This window comes from Anas acuta, chromosome 7 (genome assembly GCF_963932015.1).
Source record: "Anas acuta chromosome 7, bAnaAcu1.1, whole genome shotgun sequence".
Taxonomy (NCBI): domain Eukaryota; kingdom Metazoa; phylum Chordata; class Aves; order Anseriformes; family Anatidae; genus Anas; species Anas acuta.
Window position 1 is genome coordinate 34,780,494 of NC_088985.1, and position 20,654 is coordinate 34,801,147.

General features: G+C 48.1%; 1 protein-coding gene across 2 annotated transcripts in view; it reads left to right on the forward strand.

Moving 5' to 3' along the window:
- Positions 1-19,061: 19,061 nt before the first annotated feature.
- The window catches only part of ZRANB1 (zinc finger RANBP2-type containing 1), a 35,558-nt gene continuing 33,965 nt past the window's right edge, over positions 19,062-20,654 (forward strand). The window contains exon 1 of one of the 2 annotated variants that reach the window (XM_068689114.1): positions 19,062-19,224. The gene's annotated coding sequence lies outside the window, so the exon portion shown is untranslated. Of the gene's footprint in view, positions 19,225-19,253; positions 19,719-20,654 lie in introns of those variants that run through there. The other variant, XM_068689112.1, reaches the window with a different exon arrangement.

Below are 20,654 nucleotides of genomic sequence, written 5' to 3' on the forward strand. Positions count from 1 at the left end.
AAAAATTTAATGGGAGGCTGTCACTGCTTCAGGTAGCAGCAAAAATGGATAAATGGGCAAAGACTGATGGCTTTTCCTATTTAAAGGATGCCCAACATCGTGCCGAAGGTATCAGGCAGTACCACGTAGGTGCGTGGTGTGGGGCACTGGCAGCCCTGCTCTCCAGCTCCTTCCAGGGGAATCCTCCCCTGGCTTTCTCTCCGGGTGTGCAGTTATTGTGCTCGCATGTTTCTGTACCACATGCACTCAGCCTTGCTTTTCCAAATGATGCGTGTGTGTGGGTGTATTCGCATGTGCATATTCCTCTATAAGCTATGCAAGCACGCAGGATTGATTTGGGAAGAAAACAGAAGCTTAATTACGGAGTTTTATGAGTAAATTGCGAAGCACTTGGGCATCGGTCCCAGCCTACAGCTCGAGCAGACTGTGGCCCTAACGCAGCCTCTCTTCGAGTTGTTGTCACCTCGAAGCCACTGCACAGTTCTCACCTGCATCGTGCTTCACACCCCCCCCCCAGCACAGGCTGCGCGTTTCCTCTGCTTGTTTACTTGTGTTTGCGTACTTCTTCCTTGCTTACCTGTAAATAACTAATCCCAGAGCGGCTTCTGACCTGCAGTTGTTAATTTGAAGAGAAAAGAAGAAGAGGTTGCCTCGCTGTGAGCAAAAATCCCTGGGGATCCCTCGCTGGGGGGTCTTTGTCCTGGGGGAACAGTGCCAGCTTCAGGCACCGCAGGGGCAGTTCCAGTCCAGGGTGGCTACAGCAGGTGAAAATGGGTTGTTTTTGGCAAATTTTGGCAAATAGGCAAGGCCTTTCACTGCCTTTGCTCTTGTACAATTGGTTTCGGATGAAATAACTTTGAGTTTTTTCCTTTCACTGGGGTGCTAACTTTTCCCATAAATCTGGGGATAATTTTACCTTAGCTATGCCCGAAGTCTCAAAAACGATTCCCAAAGCCGGGAAGCACCTCACAGTTCCCTTCCCAAAATGAAGACCACCCTAGGGAGGCTGTGGGAGATGGCAGGCTCTTGGTGAGACCTCAGAGCAGTGGGGATAACCCTGACCACGGCCCCCACACTGCACCCGGCAGCAAACCACCCCCCTGCTCCTCACGAGCTTTTATTTTGGACCAGAGGGCGCCAGTTAATAACCCCCTGCCCCATCGGTTTGTCTTTGCTGTAGTATCACAGCGAGGGAAGTGCCAGTCATCCTCATAAACACCTCATCCGGGCGCTCGGCTGGGCTTAAGGCCGGTATTTTAGCAGCAGGTTTGGCACCGAGTCCTGCTGCATCCCTCTGCTCATCCCTCTGCTCTCAGCTCTCTGCCATTTGGCATTGCGAATTGCACTGCTCCCTTCCCTCACCGCTAGGTAATGCCTTTTATCCTCTAGTTCTGAAGACTCTGCTATTATTTATTTTTATTTTTAAGTTTTTTGCCTTTTTTTCTCAGCCTCATCAAGGTGGCAGGAGCTGGTCCCTGCCTGCTCCGCTGCTCCCCTGCATCCCGCTGGGCTTCGTGGCTCTTCCTGGGCACTTGTACCTAAATCCCACATTCCCACCCCAACCCAGATGAGTTGTTGGCTTTGGGGCTCTAAGGGGATGTCACCCACCAAGACCAACAAAAAGACCTTTTCCTGGGAGATAAATTGGGCACGCCGACCACTGTATGAAGCCCAGCGCTGCTGTTCCTGTATTTAACAGCTCCTGCACAGGCTGCTACCAGGAAAAGTTTGCTCTCATCCTGCTGAGCTGATGATTTTGGACTAAAATCCTGAATTTAAGCTCTTGTATCCGAATTCAAGCTGCCTGTTGACCCTATCTCTAGAAATGTCCCGTGCCTTGGTGCTGGAAAGCTTGGGAAGCGTGCAGGTTCTCCTGCATTTTAGCATCTTTTTTTTTTTTTTATTGATTTTGGCAATTTTTTTAGCGAGTCAGTGAGCATTGCTGTGAGAAATCTTTAGGCTTGCAGGTTATTCCGCAGTTATGCTGCAGCCCATGCCGGGCTGGCCGCTCACATCGCAAACGGGTCCGGCACAGCCTCAGTGCAGCTCGAGGGAAAACCCCAACGAGCTGCCAAACCACACCACGTGTGTTTTTCAAGCTTAACATAATCCTTCCTTAAGCTTTATTAATGCCAAGTCAAATTCAAGCCTATCTGTTTATTTTTATTTTCTCTTAAGCTTTATTCCTTGCTTGTTTAAGAAAGTCCTTTTTAATTTTTTATTTTTTTGCAGGTACCTTGATCCCCTTTTAGAAAGGAGCAAATCTCAGAGCTTTGCAACCTATTTTTTTTTAAATTACCCATAAAAATAGCAAATCTCCATCCCCTTTTCATTTAAAACACCTTGATAATTTGATTTCAAATTGAAGGGTATGAGCTCCAGGTAACAAAACGCAGCCAGCTGGGCAGGACCACGCCGTGTGTCGTTCAGAGAGGCCTCCTGCCCGCAGTGATGCTTTTTGCTGCAGCCGGGCGCCCCTCTGGCAGGCAGCTTTAACAGGTGGCACTCTGCTTTTTTGGATAAAACACACTTCCACAAAGCGGCTGCCGGCTGAGCCTCCAGGGATGTAAAGATGTGGCCTTATCCACCGCTGAGGAGCTCAGGAGGATGCTGGGGACAACAACTGAAAACTGAAAACCTGGTGTTTGGGGGAAACACCGAGGTTTCAGCGGCAGCAGAAAGGGCTTTTCTGTCATTTTTCTTCTCAAAAATCTCGTTTGTGTGCAGTCTCTTCCAAACTGCTTGTAATTATTACTAATTTCTTTCTGGCGTGATTCTGTTGAGAACTGAAGGGTGCCTGATATTTCTGCAGGACACAAAAATGATGAGCCGTGTGAGGACTGAGGTCCCCCAGAGCCACCTTCGCCCACCAGCACCCTGCTCCTCAAGGACGTGCTGCCGGGGGGCATACAGGGATTTTTTTCCTGCTTTTATCACAGGTGAAGGAGAGGATCTGTTGGCTGAGTCTCTCTGTGCAGAAACCCACCTGGTGTGCAAGAAAAGGCAGTTTTTATTTATTTTCTTCACCTCGCAGCCCTGCCCCTGTGCTGTGAGCCACCCAGGCCAGCTCCTAAAACCGAGCACCTGTGTGTGTGGTGGTTCTTAGGCCTTAAGGTGGGACTGTCAAACACCTGGGAGAGGACGTTCCTGATGGCAAGGACGCTTCTGCAATGCCAGAACCACGACATTTGAACAAAATGAAGAGCCCTTTCTGTAAAACGCCTCCTGCAGGACTCCTGAGCGCACGCTGTGGAAGTGGAGCAGGCCCCGGCCTCCCGAGGGCCTTGTTCCCAGCTCTCGCTGGGGGCCGATCACAGCATTTGCCAGGACAAAAAATTAAAAATCTTTTTGCATCAATAAAATAAATAAATAAATACATAAATGAAGCGTGCTTTCATTTCAAAAGCCCCCCCCAAGGAGCTTTCCCAGTGTGTGAGGAGGCCTCCAGGCCCTGCTGCCGCTCGCAGCCCGGCCCGGTGATGGGGGTCACCCAGCCAAAGCCCCAAGAAGGGCAGCAGTGGCTGCAGGGTGGAGGGGATGGTGTTTTGCAGCGTGTTTTGGGCAGAAAAATGAGAAAATTCACAAAGATCTGCCTGCCCCAGCGCATCCTGGGAGCCTTTCAGCTGCAGGCCCCACAGCCTCCTGCTAACCAACAAGCCACGTATTCAAAACCTGAATTTTCTCCAAGCCCATGGACTGTACTTTTTTTTTTGGTCTGTTTGTTTAGAATTGGACCAGTTTGAGGGTTTTTCATTTGTTTCCGTTCACAAATCGCAATGATTTTATCGACTGGTCTCGAGGGTAGGAGATCGTGGCAGCAAAGCAGCTTGGCAGCCAGCTCGGGGCTCTCTGGCAGCTCTTGGAGGTTTTACATCCAAGAAGGTGGCTGCCCCTCCTGCTTAACTCTGTTTTTTTTTTTGACTAACGAGTGACCCAGTGTGGGCTCAGAGCTGCTGAACTTATTCTGGCACATCTTGAGCAGGGAGATGGGCTTTGGTGTGCAACCAGCTGCCGATGCCACACGTTTGTAGGGCTTTGGGCCTGTGTAGTTACATTAATGGGCAAGTTCTGTAGATGGGATTGATCTCTGGGTATAACATTTAGTTTTTTTCCGTCTTCAGAGTATCTGTCTCCACTCGCACTGCAGTGATAATCCAAAACTTGGCTTTGCAACACAGTTTTAGACTTGGATAAGCAAAGGCGGTCTCAAGAGTCCACCAGGAGAGCCCTTCTCAAAGCCTCCATCACCACAGACCGTCTCAAAAGGGGCAGACTGAGCAGATCTTCAGGGATCTTCTCTGTTTATGTAGCCCCATTTTTAATCCTCTGGTTTCTGCTTGTAGGTTTACATGTTTTTTTTTTTCCTTTGAAGCAGCACCTTAAAAAGAAATCCTATGGAAAGAATGGGGGAGCTTCTCTGACACACTGACCAGCAGCAACCATAAAGAGAAAGGGAAGACACAGAACCTCAAATGCTGTCTAGAAAAATAATAAATAAATAAATAAATAAATAAATAAATAAAATATTTTAAGTGAATGTCCAGCAGTGACAAATTCCAGCCACGAGATAAAAGAGGTCACAAACACACCGTGATTATCTCGTGGGGGTGGTTAATGGTGGCCCAGCACCTCCAGTGACGTGACAGAAGGTGCCAGTCTGCCTGACAGCTTTTTTTTTTCCTTTTTCCCCCTTTTTTTTTGGTAACGATCATTTTTGAATACCTTGAATAATTCGCAGCTGCAACTGCACAGTCATTGTGGGGGGAATTATAATCAAAATGTCTCTGCTGTGAACACTCTGTGCTTTTCCCTTTTCCAGAAATACTTCCCCAGACTGACACCTGCTATTGTTCTGATGCTCCTTTTGCTCCATCAACGCTCTCTGCAGATATTTCATCTCCTCTTTTTTTTTAGTTGCTATTACAAAAGACACTGACTCAAGTCTTTCAGAGTTGTCATTTCAGAAATGGCTTCAGAACAACAACAAGAAATGGTTTGTTTTTGAGGGAAGGCAAAAAGCCCAGAAAGTCAAAGTATTTACCGGGGTAAAGTTGAGCACAACTTTATAAGAGATGCCAAAAGAACAGATCAGCTTCTTCACCATCCCCTTGGGCTCTGCCTTTTGGGATGTTTCAGGCTCACATTAGGACCTCGAGGAAAATTGAGCAGTGTTTAGGAAGAGCTCATGTTGACGGGTTACGCTGCAAGCCAGACATTAACGGTGTGTGGTCGATGATGGAGTAATGGCAAAAAGGAAGAGCCACAGGGCTTGGGAGAGGTCCCTGCTCCTTTTGGGGTCGGATCCCTGCCTCTGCTCTCCCATCAGAAGACAGGGTCAGCCGCTGAGCCCCACGCAGCGGGCTGGGGCGGTGGCAGCAGGGAAGGGAAGGAGAGGGAGGCCTTCAGGCAGGTAAAGCGCTCGTCGTCGCTCCTGGCAACCTCTCTCCATCGCTCGGAGAGAACGCACGGAGAACACCTTCAGTATTTTAATGCGGTTGTCTGCCACTTGGAAACCTTCCCCATCCCTTCCCTTTTCCAAAGCAAAGCAAGTAAAATCAGAGCTTGCTTTGCATCCCAACGCAAGCCTATGTTTTTTTAAGTTAACATGGTCACGGTCTCACCTTCAGCCTGGGAGCAAGGATTTCTTCAAAACCCTGCTCTCGTGTTCACCCTGCTCCCTGCGGCTCCGGGCAGCTCAGCCCAGCGCCCTGCCGTGCCTCCCACAGCCACGGAGAGGAGATAATAATGCTTGTGCTGTGCCTGAGGATTAATATTTTAAAGTGGGTTGAGGTTAAAAGGTGCTGCGTGGATCTGAGCGGCGCTACTGAAGGTCAGCAGAAGCTTTGGGACGGAGTAATAGCACTGTTAAAAATAATACTGATTTATTCTTTCCAAATCCAATTCTTTTCCGCGAGTCGTGTGCCCCCACTGCCTTGACACCACAAATCCCCAGGGAGGTTTGTGACGAGCAAGGGTTTCCCTGCCCGTCCGCACAACCCAGAAAGGTTTTTGTTTGTGGCTGCGCTGTGCTGGCCTTCCAAGGGCTGTACGAGGCTCCTGACAATTATTTTAGGGTTTTGAAAGGGGAAATGGCTAGAAAATGGTTTTTGGAAAAGGTCTGATTCCTCCCCATGGGGGACAGGGACAAGGGGGCTCACCAGCAGCGTGATGTGCTCGAGGCAAATGTGGCTGAGCCTCGGAGACTTTCCTGGGCTGACCAAAATCCAGCTGGCTGCTCGTTCAGCAGAGGGGTTTAGGAAACACCGGACAAAATCCCTCACAGAAGGGGGGCAGAGTTAAATCCCTGCGGTGATGGTGACATGGGGGAGCGGGCAGTGGCATCTGGGCGACCACTGCTGGTGCTGCCAAGAGCTCCAAACCAGGCTGTCGCCTGCTTATGCACATAGCATCGTTCCTCCCTGGGCACAAACCCCAAATAATTCTTTGCTGGTCCTCAACTCTCTCCCAGGATGTCCCACCTGCATCATTTTTATGGAAATGCTCATTTATACAAAGCAAAGATTAATGTCCAGCTAGAATAAGCCCTAAAACTCCACTCTGCTCCGGGGTTTTCCCGGGATTTCTGTGTGGTTAAGGGTTAAACGCTGACACCCACCGCTTATTGCAGTGTCTCGACTGCTTCTAAAATTCGGAAAGTACAGCTTGGGAACCTGGCTTGAAGTCCATCATCAAAGCACAGCTTCCAGAGCATTTCTGCGAATTTCTGTTGGTGTGATGTGACTTGGCAAGCTTCTTATTACCTGAAATCTGAAAGCCTATCTCCTTCCCAGCCTCTTCACTCTTCTCCCAGAAGAGTGAAGGCACTCAGAAGTGCAGCTGCCTCGTGGAAGCCCCCCAGCAAGCTGCATTTCCCAGCTTCACACCGAGCAGAGATCTTTGCAAGCAGTTTTTGATCATAGCTGTATGCGGAGCGTCCACGGGATTCCTCACCTACACACAGCAGAGAGGGGGAATCTCCTCCTAGGAACAAGCATTTATTATTTTAGGTTCTGATTACAGGTTGTTAGCCCGCATTGTTTAATGAATTTTGACGTCCCTGTGCCACAGCTCCAATTTCTCCCCCTGCCCTGGCTTTTCTTGAAACTTGGTCTGCCTGCAACTCATTTAATCACTCCCCAAAGAGCCCGGGGAATTGGATTAAAGATGCAAATCAATAAAATACTGTAGCCATGAGACCTCAGGCACTGTAGGAACCAAGGGGAGCGCATCGCCCTGTGTCAGAAGTCCCAACGTGCTGCCAGTGGAGGCATCTTGCCAGCCCCAGTGCTCCCCCATCTCCAGGGAGAGAGCTTTTGGTGTAAAACCTCCTTTGGGTTTCTTGCTTTCAAACCTCTGCCATCAAAGAGCTGGCAGAAGCCTGTGCAGATACCTGAATTAAAGCCTACTGACCCCAAATTCCTGCGTTTCAGAGGAACTGGGGCAGTGCTGGTTGCAGGGAGCTCCACAGCAGCTCCCAGGTAAATCTCTCGTCTGAAAACGTGGCAGGGAAATGCAGCGTACAGCTGGAGGTTTTATCACAGCCCCCTGCAACTCACCGGCAATGAATTAGAGTTTGTCCTGAGGACTTGGAAAGACAAGAAACCTCTTTAGGGAGATGAACAACGAGGGGTGGCTCCTCTGCTGTGGCTTCACCCCTGGGGCTCGTGATGCCATGCCCTCCCGCAGACTTCATGAACTCAGTCTGGGGCTGTGTTTGGGGTCTGTCATCGAGCATCTGAGCATTTCTGTGCAGGATGAAGGTCAGATGGTTACGGGGTGCTTCTGTACTTCAGGAAAAACTGACTGGTGTGGCACAAGTCTCTGTCTTCAGGGGACGAACCCGTGCGGGGACATCGGTGCCTAGCACAGGCACAGGGTGCTCTGGCCAAGCTCATTCTCCAAGCCAGGGAAGGAGCCCACGTCTCCGATATTGATCTTTGTTTAACATAACATATTAAGCAATTTAAACAGTAAGGGCCTGGCAGCGCTCTGGCAAACAGCCTTGCCAGAGCTCTCCTAGCATCATCTGCTCCAGCCATCCTCTGCTGCACCCAGCTCTGGAGCAGTTTTGGGGAGATGGAGAGGGGGGGATGCCCTGCTGTGCAGCCCAGGTCCTGAGACTGGGTTTTGCTGAGCAGGTGGGGTAGGAGACCTCCTTTTTGTAGCAATATTGGCTTTTTCTGGTGAGCTTTGCTCTCTGGGAGGGAGTGCGGAGATGCCAGGGCAGGCTGCACTCTGGCAGGCAGATGCTTTTGCTCTCCAAGGCAGGGCAGGCTGAAAAGATTTTTTTAAAAAGCAGTGCCATGGAGGGGGCAAATTGCTTTTGTGGGCAGGCAACGAAGTGTTTGTTGTGGGCAGGTTCCCTTCCCTCGGAGATCATCTCAACAGACCAGCCTGAATTGTCCATGACCCAAAATGATTGTTCATAGCCTCCTGCGACAGCTTGGAGCCTGTTGTTACTGCTCGTCACAACTGTCGGGGGCACTGCACTAAAATAAAATAATAATAATAATAATTAAAAAAAAACAAACATATATTTTGTAAATGAAGGAGATTATTCCCATGTAGTACCACTAAAAAGCAGCCTGATGAGGGGCTGACCAAGCACCCCACAGCTCCTACCTACTTTTTTTGTGTGTGCATATTCTGTCCAAGACTAAACATCACACAGCTTTCTCTGACCCCTCCTGAGCAGGCAAAGATCAGAAAACAATTCATTTTTAGGCATCTTTATACACCTTGCACATATCAGTTCATCTAAGAAAGATGCAGAGAAACTGATGCCTGGTACAAGAAAAGAACAAACAAACAAAAAAAAACCACTTTTTTTTCTTTTTTCCAAAGGATGTTGTTGAGAAACTTGCTGAACTAGGAGCAGATCGCTCATGACCCAAATCTCAGCAAATGCAGAGGGCTGAAAGCTGCAGTGGAGGTTTGCTTTCCTACCACTCACATTTGTGATCTGCAGCAGGGACCGAGAGCCAGCTCCCTGTTTGTTTAACGGGATTTCAGGGTCCAGAAACCCACCTTCTGCCAATTCATATACAAAATACTTCCTGGGCTTGATGTGTGAGGAGCAGCTGTGCTTTAAGAAGCAGGAGGTACCTTTCCCTGGAACTAATTTGATCAGTTAAAAAAAAAAAAGCAAACTAAATACTCCAGAGTTGAAGCAGGCGCTGCAGCTGGTTGGTGAGGAGCACTGGAGCTATGGAAATGGGGAAATTGCTACTCTGCAAGGAGAGGCGAGCTCAATATTTCCTCTGGTGTGGGAAGTGTTGTCACGGCAATGGAGAAATGCAGAGCACCCAAGGAAATGTGTGCCACAGGGAAGGGCAGCGATGGCCTGGCAGACCTCATTCATTTCCCTGCTCGGATATTTGGCACTGCCTCGTGGAGGCGATTACACACGAGCAGGTCTCACCTTTTAAAAATGCTCCGTATAATATCAAAATGTTTTACCTCGATGTGTATTCAGCCCTTTGATCATTTTTCTCTCCCTTACTCATCATTTTTATGGCTGAACGCTTTAATTTGCCACCAAAGGCAGCTCGGTTTCTCACCCACACCAGGTAGCCTCCGCTCCCTTGTCAGCTTTAAAACCACCCCGTGTTTTTCAGGCCATTTATTTAAAAATAGCGTTTAAAATCAAGGTGCTCGCATTACATGTAACCCCTGAAAGAGCTTGGTAGTACTCCATAAATTACAACCTCTGCTACAGACCATTTAGCGTAAGCAAGACGGAAAAAAAAATTGCGTGCAGATGATGATGAAAGGCGAAAGCATTTTTCAGAACTCAAGGTCCGCACCGTAAGAGTAAAAAATTTCCTGTCTCTGCTGGGGGTGACCTTGCACAAACCAGCTTCCACGCAGATCTCAAAACATCAGGACTAAATTAGGGCCTTGTAACGTGAATGCAGAAAATTACGGAGACGGTTTCAAGTGTGGTGAGCTGCTTGGGCTGATTCCTGGCTGCGTTTAGACGAAAGGAGATCTCAGAAGAGCTCGCAGGTAGATGGCTTTTGGAGAGATGGCTGCTGGGTGGTGAGCTGAATACTTCATTTGGCACGAGAAACATTGCTTGGTGGGCAGCTTCAAAAAAAAAAAAGCAGATGTTGTGGCAAAAGGCAATTTGTTGAAACCGAATCCTTTTGCCTGAACGCATGTTTCAGCAAATTTTTGAGCTACACTAACAAGTGCCCCGGGCAGCTTCCTGATGGGAGCTCCGGGAGGTGATCTGGGCTCGATGGAGCCTATCACCCCGTGTCCTGACCACGTGCTGGGATGAGGCATGACCTTCGCTTCACAGCCCATCTCGGGGCCAGCTCCTGGGTTCTCTGGCTTGAACACTGGAGACCTTGGGAGACAGCGAGGAGCTGCAGACAGCAAGCTCCAGAGATCCTGGGTAAGGTACAGAAAAAAAAAGAGAAGAAAAAAAAAAAAAAAAGGAAAAAAAAAAAACAGAAAAAAAAATCAAATTCTGAAGTGGTGTGATGATTTTTTTTTATTTATTTTTTTAATAAATATAATTGTTCCTTTTCTGGGAAGTTTTCAGTATTCTTTCTCTCTCCCTTTTATTTTTTATTAAGTGTTCTAGGACTATTAAGCTGGAAGAAGAAAAAGAAGCCCAAGCTTGTCTTGGTGTTCTAGGTTAATGAGTTTTATTGAGTTGTGTTTCTAACCTAGGATCTCTTATTTCACACAGCCCCAGCAAATTGGGGCTCTATGTTCTCCAGCCACATTATCTCCCAATGAATAAATGACTAAATTAAACTTCATACAGGCTTTCAATGCTGGAAAGAGGGAAAGAAACTTGTTTTGGAGACAACCATGATCACTGTGATCACTATTAGAAGTGAGAACCTCAACCTGAGTGACCTTCTGGGGAGAGCACCTCTATGCCAAGGTGGGATGTTGCTCCAGCACTGGCACAAAAAGAAATGTATTCTGCATAGGGGAGCTGGCCATCAAAAACATTAAAAAAAATAATAAAAATAAAAGAACAAACAAGCAAAACCCCACTGATTTGTCGGTCTCAAAACTGTCTGAAATGTGTTTTTAAAGACTGAGCCTTAAGAACCAATATTTGTGGTTCTTTTTTTTCCTCTTCTTTCTCAACCTTCAGACCACACCAAGGTTGTTTAGTTCACATTTTACGCTTTTCTCCACTGCCTTGAGGGTTACAAATCAGCTTTGAAAATAAAACCTCCAAGTCTTAACTAAATCGCTTGACTCTAGAGGCAGAAGGCCTGGGACAGCAAAGTCACCATTCCAAGAAAAACAGCGAAATCCCGAAAGTTGATGGAGCTGTGATTTAACACAGCTGAACTGAGAAGATCCAGCAGGACCATATGCTGAAGCACTCAACAGCTCTACAAGGGAAGTCAAAGTCCAAGTGCCTTTTCTCGTGCTGTGATCAAATTTAAATCAAATGAAGCTATTTTGATTTGGAGCGCTACGCCAGCGAGACCTTATTTGGAATATTCCCTGCTGTGAGAGGAAGGCAGCCAAGAAATGGAGACGGCGCAGCTTTGAGATGAGTGCTCCGAGGGACGAGCAGCCCCACTTGAGCTCCTCACCCAGCGCCTGGGGAGGACATGAAGGCTCCTGGAAGAACCAGGCGAGAAATACACCCAGGCACGAGGCACACCTGGAACAAGAGGGTGGCGAAGGCAGAGGCAGGAAGGCAAGGTAAGAGAAGGAGCGCTGAAATGAAATGCCAGAACTTCTGGTTCTTCCACAAAGAGGTAGGAAAGCACTAATCCAAAACGATTTTTGAGCCATTTGAGAAACAGTTTTGCTAATTTGATGCAAATGATCAGCTCCATTCATCCGAACAGCCTTTTTCCACTTCTGACACACGTAGCCTGCATTCTACCTACATCAGTTACCTAAAAAATATCACTAATATACTCAATTTAATGTGGTATTTCTATACTGATCAAATGAGGCTGATCAAATCTGAACTTTCTCACCCAGCCTTGGGTTTTTGCCCAGGCCCCTTGGCTGTAAGAGCTGACAGAGGGATGGACAGTGGCAAGTCCTGGGGAAACGAGACTACAGGAAAACCCTGGCACTGCAAGAAGGGCAGTCCAGTGCCCAAGAAGGGAAGAAAAGCACGTGAGTGCCCCCAGTCAGGGCTTTCAGGGGCTGTAAAGGTTCAGTCTCCAGTGGAGGGACGTGATCTTTATGAGATCTCCACCAGCTTCCAACTATTTCAGCAGGAGCTCGACATTTTGCATTTTTTTACATTGGTTTTATTGATTAACCTGAATTGCATTGGGCAGTTTTAAGTCAGCGGCTCGCCCTCTCTGTTGCTGTTTTGTTTGGCCAGTAACGGGCTGTAGAAATGATTATCCATGGATCTGGCTGGCTTATGGCATCAGTCCTTGAGACAGGAGCTCACCCCTCTGTTAAACGTACTCCTGAATTCTCTAATACTAAATCCTCATGATGTGACTTGCTGCAATATTGGAGCAATTTCAGCCGTAGGCGACTCCAGCAGATAATTTAAATTAGAATTTTCCTTTTGTGTTAAAGCCCTGTAAATTCAAAAACTGTCTCTGAAGATGGGCAGCCAGAGAGCTGTCTGTCTCGTGCAAGTGCGGGTTGCCAAAGCTGTAACTTTTTGCAGAGATTAGGGGAGAGGAACCCAGAGCCGGCTGGGACATAGCAGGGACACTGAAGCAACACACAAAATTGAGTCACAAAATCTGTATTTCGCAGCGTACCAAGGATTATCTGGGAGGCAACAACCATATTTTTTACACGTGAAGAAAATTTAGCGCACGCTATTTATAATGTTGCTTACCTGCTAGATACCCACAGAAGAGCTATCAATGGGAGAGAGGACTGACAACAAGCTAATGAGCTCCTGCTGCTCGATAAATGGCTCAGCTTTGCTTCAGCATTTCTTTGTGCAGTGGGAGACAGCCATCCCAGACAAAGCTCCCCTGCAATTATTTTATTCTGTTTCTACCCATAATTTTAGCATAGCACACAAAAAAAAAGGAAGGCACAGCAGCTTCGGCGAGGGCTGATACAAGTAAACAAGAGTTGCTCAATGTATAATTACTAAATTCTTGCAAAGTGGGGAATAAAAGTAATCAGAGAACTGTCCTTCCAGGAAAGTAATCTGGTTTGAATATGATTTATTTTTCTCTTTCTCTGATTTATTTGTCTCTTCTTGTGCCTGTAAATAAGGCGTAGCAACCACGAGGTATCCTGCTGAATGGCTTTCTGTGAGATTAGCCGTCAGAAAAAGGTTGCAAGCTACTTTTTATCCAGCTGTTGAAGCTGCCTATTTGTGATGAGAAATGCTGGGAGAAGCTACAGATTTTTGCAGAACACCTCTCTGAAATAAGGCGACGGTATTAAAGCAATCAGAATTTATGGCCCAGGCTTGGCCTGAATTAAAAACAAAAATCTGTTCTCTTCCAAAACTCAGGGCTGCCCAGAAAATCATCTTTCCCGTATTTTAATTCCAGATGTGCATTCCTTATCTCCACCGGTTATCATCCTCACAAATCCCTCGCTGATAGCATTACTCTACCCCTGGTGGTGCCGATATTCTCTCAGTGTGGTGCTGAACGGGTCGTGGGGCACCACCCTGCTGCTGTCAGCTGCCCCCCAAAACCTTTTACCTGTGTGGTTTCCCGGTGGTTTTTTGAACATGTGTTTAATCTGACTTTTTCTTATTAAAAAGAAGGAAAGAAAGAAAAGCCTCAATGAGCATTTAAGGGAAAGGCTTTTGAATTGCAGGAGGAACATATTCAGAACCCGCAGCAAGCCTGGCAGTGGATTACGTCAACCTGAAGATGGATTTCGCTCCCTCTGTCTCATCAAATAATCTGATTAGCTGGCAGTGATTACGCCTGGCATGATACACGGCATTCTGTGAGCTGCGGCTGTTCCCTGTTGCCTTTTGCGTTCCTGCGCTGCCTTCTTTCACCACAAATCCCCTTTTCATTTTCACCAAGCGCCGGTGACTGCTAATCTTGGCTCTGTTAATGCTAACGCATTAATGCTACGCAGTGATAGTGGCTTGCTACACAGCGGCGTGCTCACCTAGAGCAGAGAAACGCAACCTAAAGCCACTGCTTTTAGCATCTGTGATACCTGGAGAGGGGCGATGCCTGGCAGCTGGGCTCACAAAACCTAATACCCCGAGAAGGGATCTGCCGAAACCAGGCGGCACCTCCAGAGGTTGAAGAACTTGGCATTTTTATCTAGACCCAGTCAGCAGTGTCAGAGCCTTGCCCCACAGCCCTGTCAATGCTTTTCTTCTCCTGGCAGGAGCATTTCGTGGGGTTCTGGGTGTTTGGGAGTGGTTCCTTGTGTCGTGCTTGGGGATGAGAGAGATGCTGCCCATTGCACAAGGGAATCCAGCCTCTTCGGGCCTGACATTTCCAGGCAGCAACTAGTCGGTGGATTTTAATCCTTTTTTTTTTTTTTTTTTCATGGATTTTTGTCTGAAGTCTTCAGAAATGTCTTGCATTCCCCTACAGGGACTGGGGCTGCTGCTTCCTTTTATAGCTGCATTGTTACTTCTCATTGTCTTCCCTGATGACTTTCTTTAAGAGCTCACTCAAAGAGCTTTTTTTTTTTTTTTTTTTAATTTCTTTTCTCTTTTTCTTTTCTCTTTGTTTTTAATATGAGACTCCACATTTTCCTTAATTCTCTCCCTCTTTGTCTCCTTTTCCCTCTGCCCCCTTCCACTGCATCCTTGTGCTGTGCCCAGGTGGGTGACCAGGTGGCTCAAATCCTTCATCAGGGAAGCTCTGGCACAAGAGATTTACTCCATCACCCCCTTCCTCTATTCCCTGCAGAACCACAGGGAAATCAAGAAAAAATGGTGCGTGCTGTAGCTGTCAGTGCAAGCACTCCCCACTCCTAACCTCTTTTTCTTGCTGCTACTGAGACACGTCAGACTGACCGAGGAGCTAACAACTCAGCACACACTTCTGGCGTATTTCTGCAGAGTTGCTCCTAGATGTAAAGCTGTAATTGTTTAGTTTCTACCTTTCCAAGCTTTTTTGGGGGCAGAGTGGCAGCCTGTAACAGCACCCAACAGCTGTAGCAAGCAAGAACAGTCAGGACATCGTGCCTTCTCCAATGCTTTCCTCCTCTGTGTAGGGGATACAGTGATCTAGCTGCAGCTGAATATTTTTGTATTTCAAGCTGAAATGAGAAAAAAGAGCCACAAGTCTGAGATTTACTGGGTGTGAAGGCTGGGGCTGACTCAGAGAGAGGGTGGAAAAACGGTAACAAATCGGTCAACCACTTAAAATATCCCTTTTTAGCTTCAAAAACTGTGCTGCTTTTTCATTTTTATATTTTTTCCTGCACTTCTATTCCTTACCCTTTAGCTAAGCGTTTCAGATCAGTCGCAAGTCTTCCTGGATCATAGAGAGCCTGAAAGCACTGAACGAGGCAACGGCAAGAGGAGGATTGGAGGAGCTGGTGTGAGCAGGGAGTTCTGCAGACTCACAGTTCAGCTGGTGAGAAACAACCATCTGGGGAGCATGTGCATCCCTGCTCCCAGGGACGCCCAGCAGGAATTGCCTAATGGAAGCCCGCGCTCTGCCTGGGAGCGAGAAGTTACCGGGGGGAAGAGAATTGCATAAGAGAGAGATCTGCACTTATCCGTCACTAACTGGAGGTAATCTTTATACTCAGAGAGAGAAAATTCTGCTGCAGCACAACAAGAACCCATACCAGCACAAAATAATTCGGCATTTGTCTTCTTGGCTACCTGAAGCATGATTTTGCTGAACCGAATCCCCCCAGCTATTGTATGCAACAGCTAGAAAAATGCTACTGTGAAATGTTTCAGTGCTTCGGTTCTAATTATAGCTTTTGCTATCATTTGCTGGGTTCTGAGCAGGGTGAATCAGAAGAGAAACGTCAGGGAGAGTTGAGGGAAGGAACCTTGCTAACAACGAGCAGCAGGACAAAAGAAACGGGGTGTCCTGGAAGGCAGCGTGGTGCTGGGTGTTTAACAGGAGGCAAAGACAATTTGCAAGTCTTGGTTGTTCTGAAAAATCCTAAATTTATAAATTCTTTGCAGGAAAGGAAGGGAACTTCCAAGCCATCTGCCTAGCTGGCTGCCGGCAAGGCTCACACCTCAGAGGCACAAAGGGTTCCTGCTTTGGGGGGCTGGCTGCCACACCGGTGCTGCTGATGCAGCTCCAAAATCTGTTATCAATTCTTTTCTGCAGCTCCAAAATCTGTTATCAATTCTTTTCTGAGTGGTGCCAGAGCCAAGAAGCAGCTCCTTCTTGTTCCGGAGGAGCTGGGAGGAAAGAAAGGAAATTGGAGAGCTGAGGAAGGTGGGGAGAAAGCAGCAGGCATCACAGCAACATGGATTAAGGATATTTGAACAAACCCTGGTAGAAATACATACACAAGTTACGTTTTTCCTTGTGAATGGAGGCATAGAGTTTTGTTAAGGGCTTATTCTGAGCTAGAGGGCAGCTCTGGTTCTTATGCAGCTGGTTAATGAAGGCGCATAATCTCCAAGGTATGAGTGGATTCAACTCTGCAAAGCTCCCAAAATAACATATTTAAAAAAAAAAACACTCCCCAAAGTTCCCAAAATAACATATTAAGCTGTCAAGCTGGTATGAATGTTCCACACTCACTACTAGAGAGTTAAAATCTGTCCTTAAATTGGTGGAATAAGATTAAAATTTGGGGTGGAATATAGGAAATTAGTACCTACTTACAATTTCTGCTACCCCTAGCAAATATAGAATTGTCTTTCTGACATTTAAAAAAGAAAAAGGTGGTCAGGTACCAAACCTATTGAGCACTGGGTTATCAAGTCATGTAGATTTTGATTCTTCTCAAAATCAGAAGCCTGAAAGGTGTAATTGGATGAAATATGCATGAAATATCAATGTTCTAAACCACTGAGCGGTCATTCCTATTGTATTTTATTGTTCAAGTCTAGAAGAAATGGTGAATTCCTGCAAAGTAAACATGCTGGAACATGCCAGCAATTTTTGAGATAAAGCCAGAGACCTGGTCTTAGGAATAACACTGCCGACATTAAAAATCCCCTGTGGTTTGGAGATACCGCTAAGATTCACTTTGGAAATGAACAATTCTGGTAACTTTTTCAAATCCAATTCTACCACGTGTGTTTGCTTTCCTATACTACGTGGTCACCTATTTCATGACTTGGAGTGTCTCAGCTCTGCAGAATAACCATGCAGATACGAAAATCATTTGAATTCTCTCGAATTCTTGGATATCTTTCAGTTGACCATAAGTTTTTCTTACCCACGCAACAGAAGTTTTTGAAGTGATACAAGCCTGGGTTCATGGGAGGTCTTTTCTGTGCTGTGAAAGTATATCACATGCTCCTAATGCGCTGTGTTTTGTTTAAAGTTTCTTTTCATGATCATCCAATGCTTTCCTGACACTTCACGAAATATTCTGGAAGAATCTGAACTGACACATTCTCCACAACTATTTATTCTATTTTCTCATCTCTTTGCGGTCTGATCTATAACTGTTATTTCTGCAAATTTCCCATTGTTGCACTTCTGGAGCAGATTTGACAATTTACCCCACCATTTGTTGTTGCCTGAGATGACTGCTTTTCCATCGCCTTGCCTAGATACCGAGAGCAAGGGATACATTTTCTGAATTATTTTTAAGCCCAGAGATGGCATGATTTCTGAAGCACTCCTTTTACATGACTTCTCCGAGCTCATCTGGATCTTCTATGTGGGCGTGTGAAAGAAAATAAGTTGTCCCGATCCTTTCTGTCACTAAATATATGTAATTGTTGGTATATTTCCTAAAATGCAGACCAGGGCCCAACTTGTTCAGTGGAGACAGAAAGAGATTTTAGTAAATAACAAATCTGGGAGAGATGAATCATGTTATCCCCACCCCGCACCCCCCGACAGTTTTGTGATGTGTACAGGGAACTGATTTAATTGTAAATGGAGACAAATTTCTATTTCTGTCTCCATAAATAATTACATTTTACTCATCCTGACTCCAGCTGTAGATGTTTGTCTGCTGGACAAAGACATTTTCTCTAGCATGAGGCATCGCCGGTCTGCTAGAACACACTGGGTGTTTTTCCTTTACACTGCTTTTTTTTCTTTTACTTTTGTTGAACAAAAAGGAATGGATCTGGCTGGTCAGAAGGGATGAGTTTCCCCGTGAAAACCTGAGCCTGAGGGATTAGCAATTAGCTAGGTAGTGGGGTCCTCTTGATTGCCTTGGCTGGGAATGGGGCATTGCATGCAACCATGGGAATAAAAGTGGTGAAAGTATGTGGAAGAGTGAAATATTGTAGTGGGTTTGGGAAGGAACTGCGGTGGAAAAGCAGTTAGGTAGCAAGTGATGCAAGACCCAAGAGGGAAGAGCTGAGATGTGGGCGAGTAAGGTGGTGGTGTTCTGTCAGAGACATTACAATAGTGACCGGAGAAAGACTGCGAGTGAGCACAAAGTGAGGGAATATGAGCAGAAAGTGAGGGATTATGACAAATGGGCGGCTTGAGGCCTGACGAGGCAGCCATGGGCCGTGGGGTGCCCTTTCTTCCCCAGGCTGGGGGCGAGGAGCCATTTCTCCTCAGGATGAGGCATTGGGACCGGTTGCCCAGGGAGGTGGTGGCGGCACCGTCCCTGGGGGTGTTCGGGGAGGGGCTGGACGTGGTGCTTGGGGACACGGCTCCGTGGGGACACTGGTGTAGGGGCTGCTGACTTTGAGGGGCTTTTTTAACACCGGCGACACCGCCGCCATGTCCCAGGACCCCCCCCCCCCCCCACCTCCCCCTCAGGCGCCATGAGGGGGCTGCGGAGGGGGGCGGGGCCTCCCCCCCTGCCCGCCCGCCCTGAGGGCGGCCCCAGCGGCGGGGATGACATCACCCGTTCTCCCCAAAGAGCCGCGCGCCGATTGGCGGAGGGGCCGGGCGGCGCGGCTCGGCGCACCAATCAGCGCGGGGCTAGGCGGGCAGGCCGGGCTGACGTGCTGGGCCGCAGGGGGGGGTTATTTTGCTCCGGGCCGCCGCCATTAGAGGAGGCCCGGCGGGGGCTGCCCCCCCCCCTCCCCCCTCACCCCCCCCCTTTATTCGTTTCGTCCTTTTCCCACCTTTCCCCCCCCCTCCTCCCCGGAGTGGCACCGCCCGCCGCCGCGGCCGCCCGCCGCGCTGGGAGAGACCATGGCGTGAGCGGGGGGGGGAGCGGCGGGGGCGGCGGGGCGAGGTGAGGCTGAGGGGCGCTGAGGCGAAGGGAAGGGAGGGAGGGAGTGAGGGGAGGGGGCTGCGGCCGGGCCGGCCCCGCGGAGCCCCCCCTGAGGCTCGGGGAGGGGGCCCGGGGGCTGTGCAGCCGCAGGCCGGGGTTGTTTCCATCCCCCGGGGGGGCTTTTGGCTGTTTTATTTAAAATTTTGCTGTTTTTTGGGGATTTCTAGTGGGTGGGGGGTACCCCCCCCCCCCCCCCCCGGGTGCCTGTGGCGGCCGCGCGGGCTGCCTCAGAGCGGGGTTTGGTTTTATTTTATTTTATTTTTTATTTTATTTATTCTCGCTGCGCGAGTTGCCTCAGAATATTTTATTTTTATTTTTATTTTTTGCTGAGCCCCAGCCGTTTTTTCCCCCTCTCTCGTTGAAGAAAGTTCAGGGAGCGAGAGTTGTGGGGGGGGGGGGAGCCCCGCCTGACCCGCGCCTCACCGCCCCGCCGCCACCGGGACCCGGCCCCTGAGGTGAGCCCCTGGAGGGGATTTTTGGGGGGTTTGGGGGGGGGGGCACACGGAGCCTCCCGGCCTCACAATGGGGAAAAGTTCCCCTGGAATGGCCGGGGGCGGCCCCCGGGGGCACACGGGGCTGGGGCGGGCTCCGTGCCCCCCGCTGGGGGGGCTGTGTGTGAGTGTGAGGTGATGGCAGGGGGGGATCTGCAATGTGGGTGGGGGAAAGGTGTGCTGTGTGCTGCCCTCACCTCCTCTCCGAGGCTTGCAGCCTTTAAAGTGTGTGTTGTTAGCAGCAGAACGCCGTAACGGGAGTTCAGGAGGGATCTGTCTCGCTCGAGGAGCAAAACCAGAAGCAAAATCCGGTGTTTTTGGCCTTGGTGACTGCAGAATAGATCTGTGATGGCAATTTTTGGTTCCCAAAGTGGTTAACCAGGGAGGGGAACACAGGTAAGCAGCAGGAAGCGTTCAGGAAGTCTCTTATTTGCCTCCTTCCTAAGCTTGTCCCACACTGGTGTCTCAGCACACATCCATATGTCAAGATCACCTCTGACTTAAGCCTGTCAGGGCATTAAAACTTCCTTCTGGATACATTGCATATTGTAGGATTTGGGAAACCCGAGCTCTGTGGTGTATTCCTCTTGAAGGAAAAAGAAGTTGTTGCCTCTATTTCTTTTTTTTTAGGCTGCTTAAAGGAAGGCAGGCGGATGGAGATGACTGATGAGGCCGTAATCTGTTGTTGTGGAGTTGTAGCCATTAGCATTTTCTCAGAAGTATAATTAAAAGTATTAATTAAATTGGAATGCTGAGCGGCATAGAAGCATCAGTGGGATTCATCGCAGAGGCATGGCTTAAATTGGAGACTAGTTAAAATTGGTCGAGGCATTTTTAGTTGTATTTAGGCTCGTGTGTGGCCATTTTAATATTACGTCATTTAACGTGTAAATTCCTGGG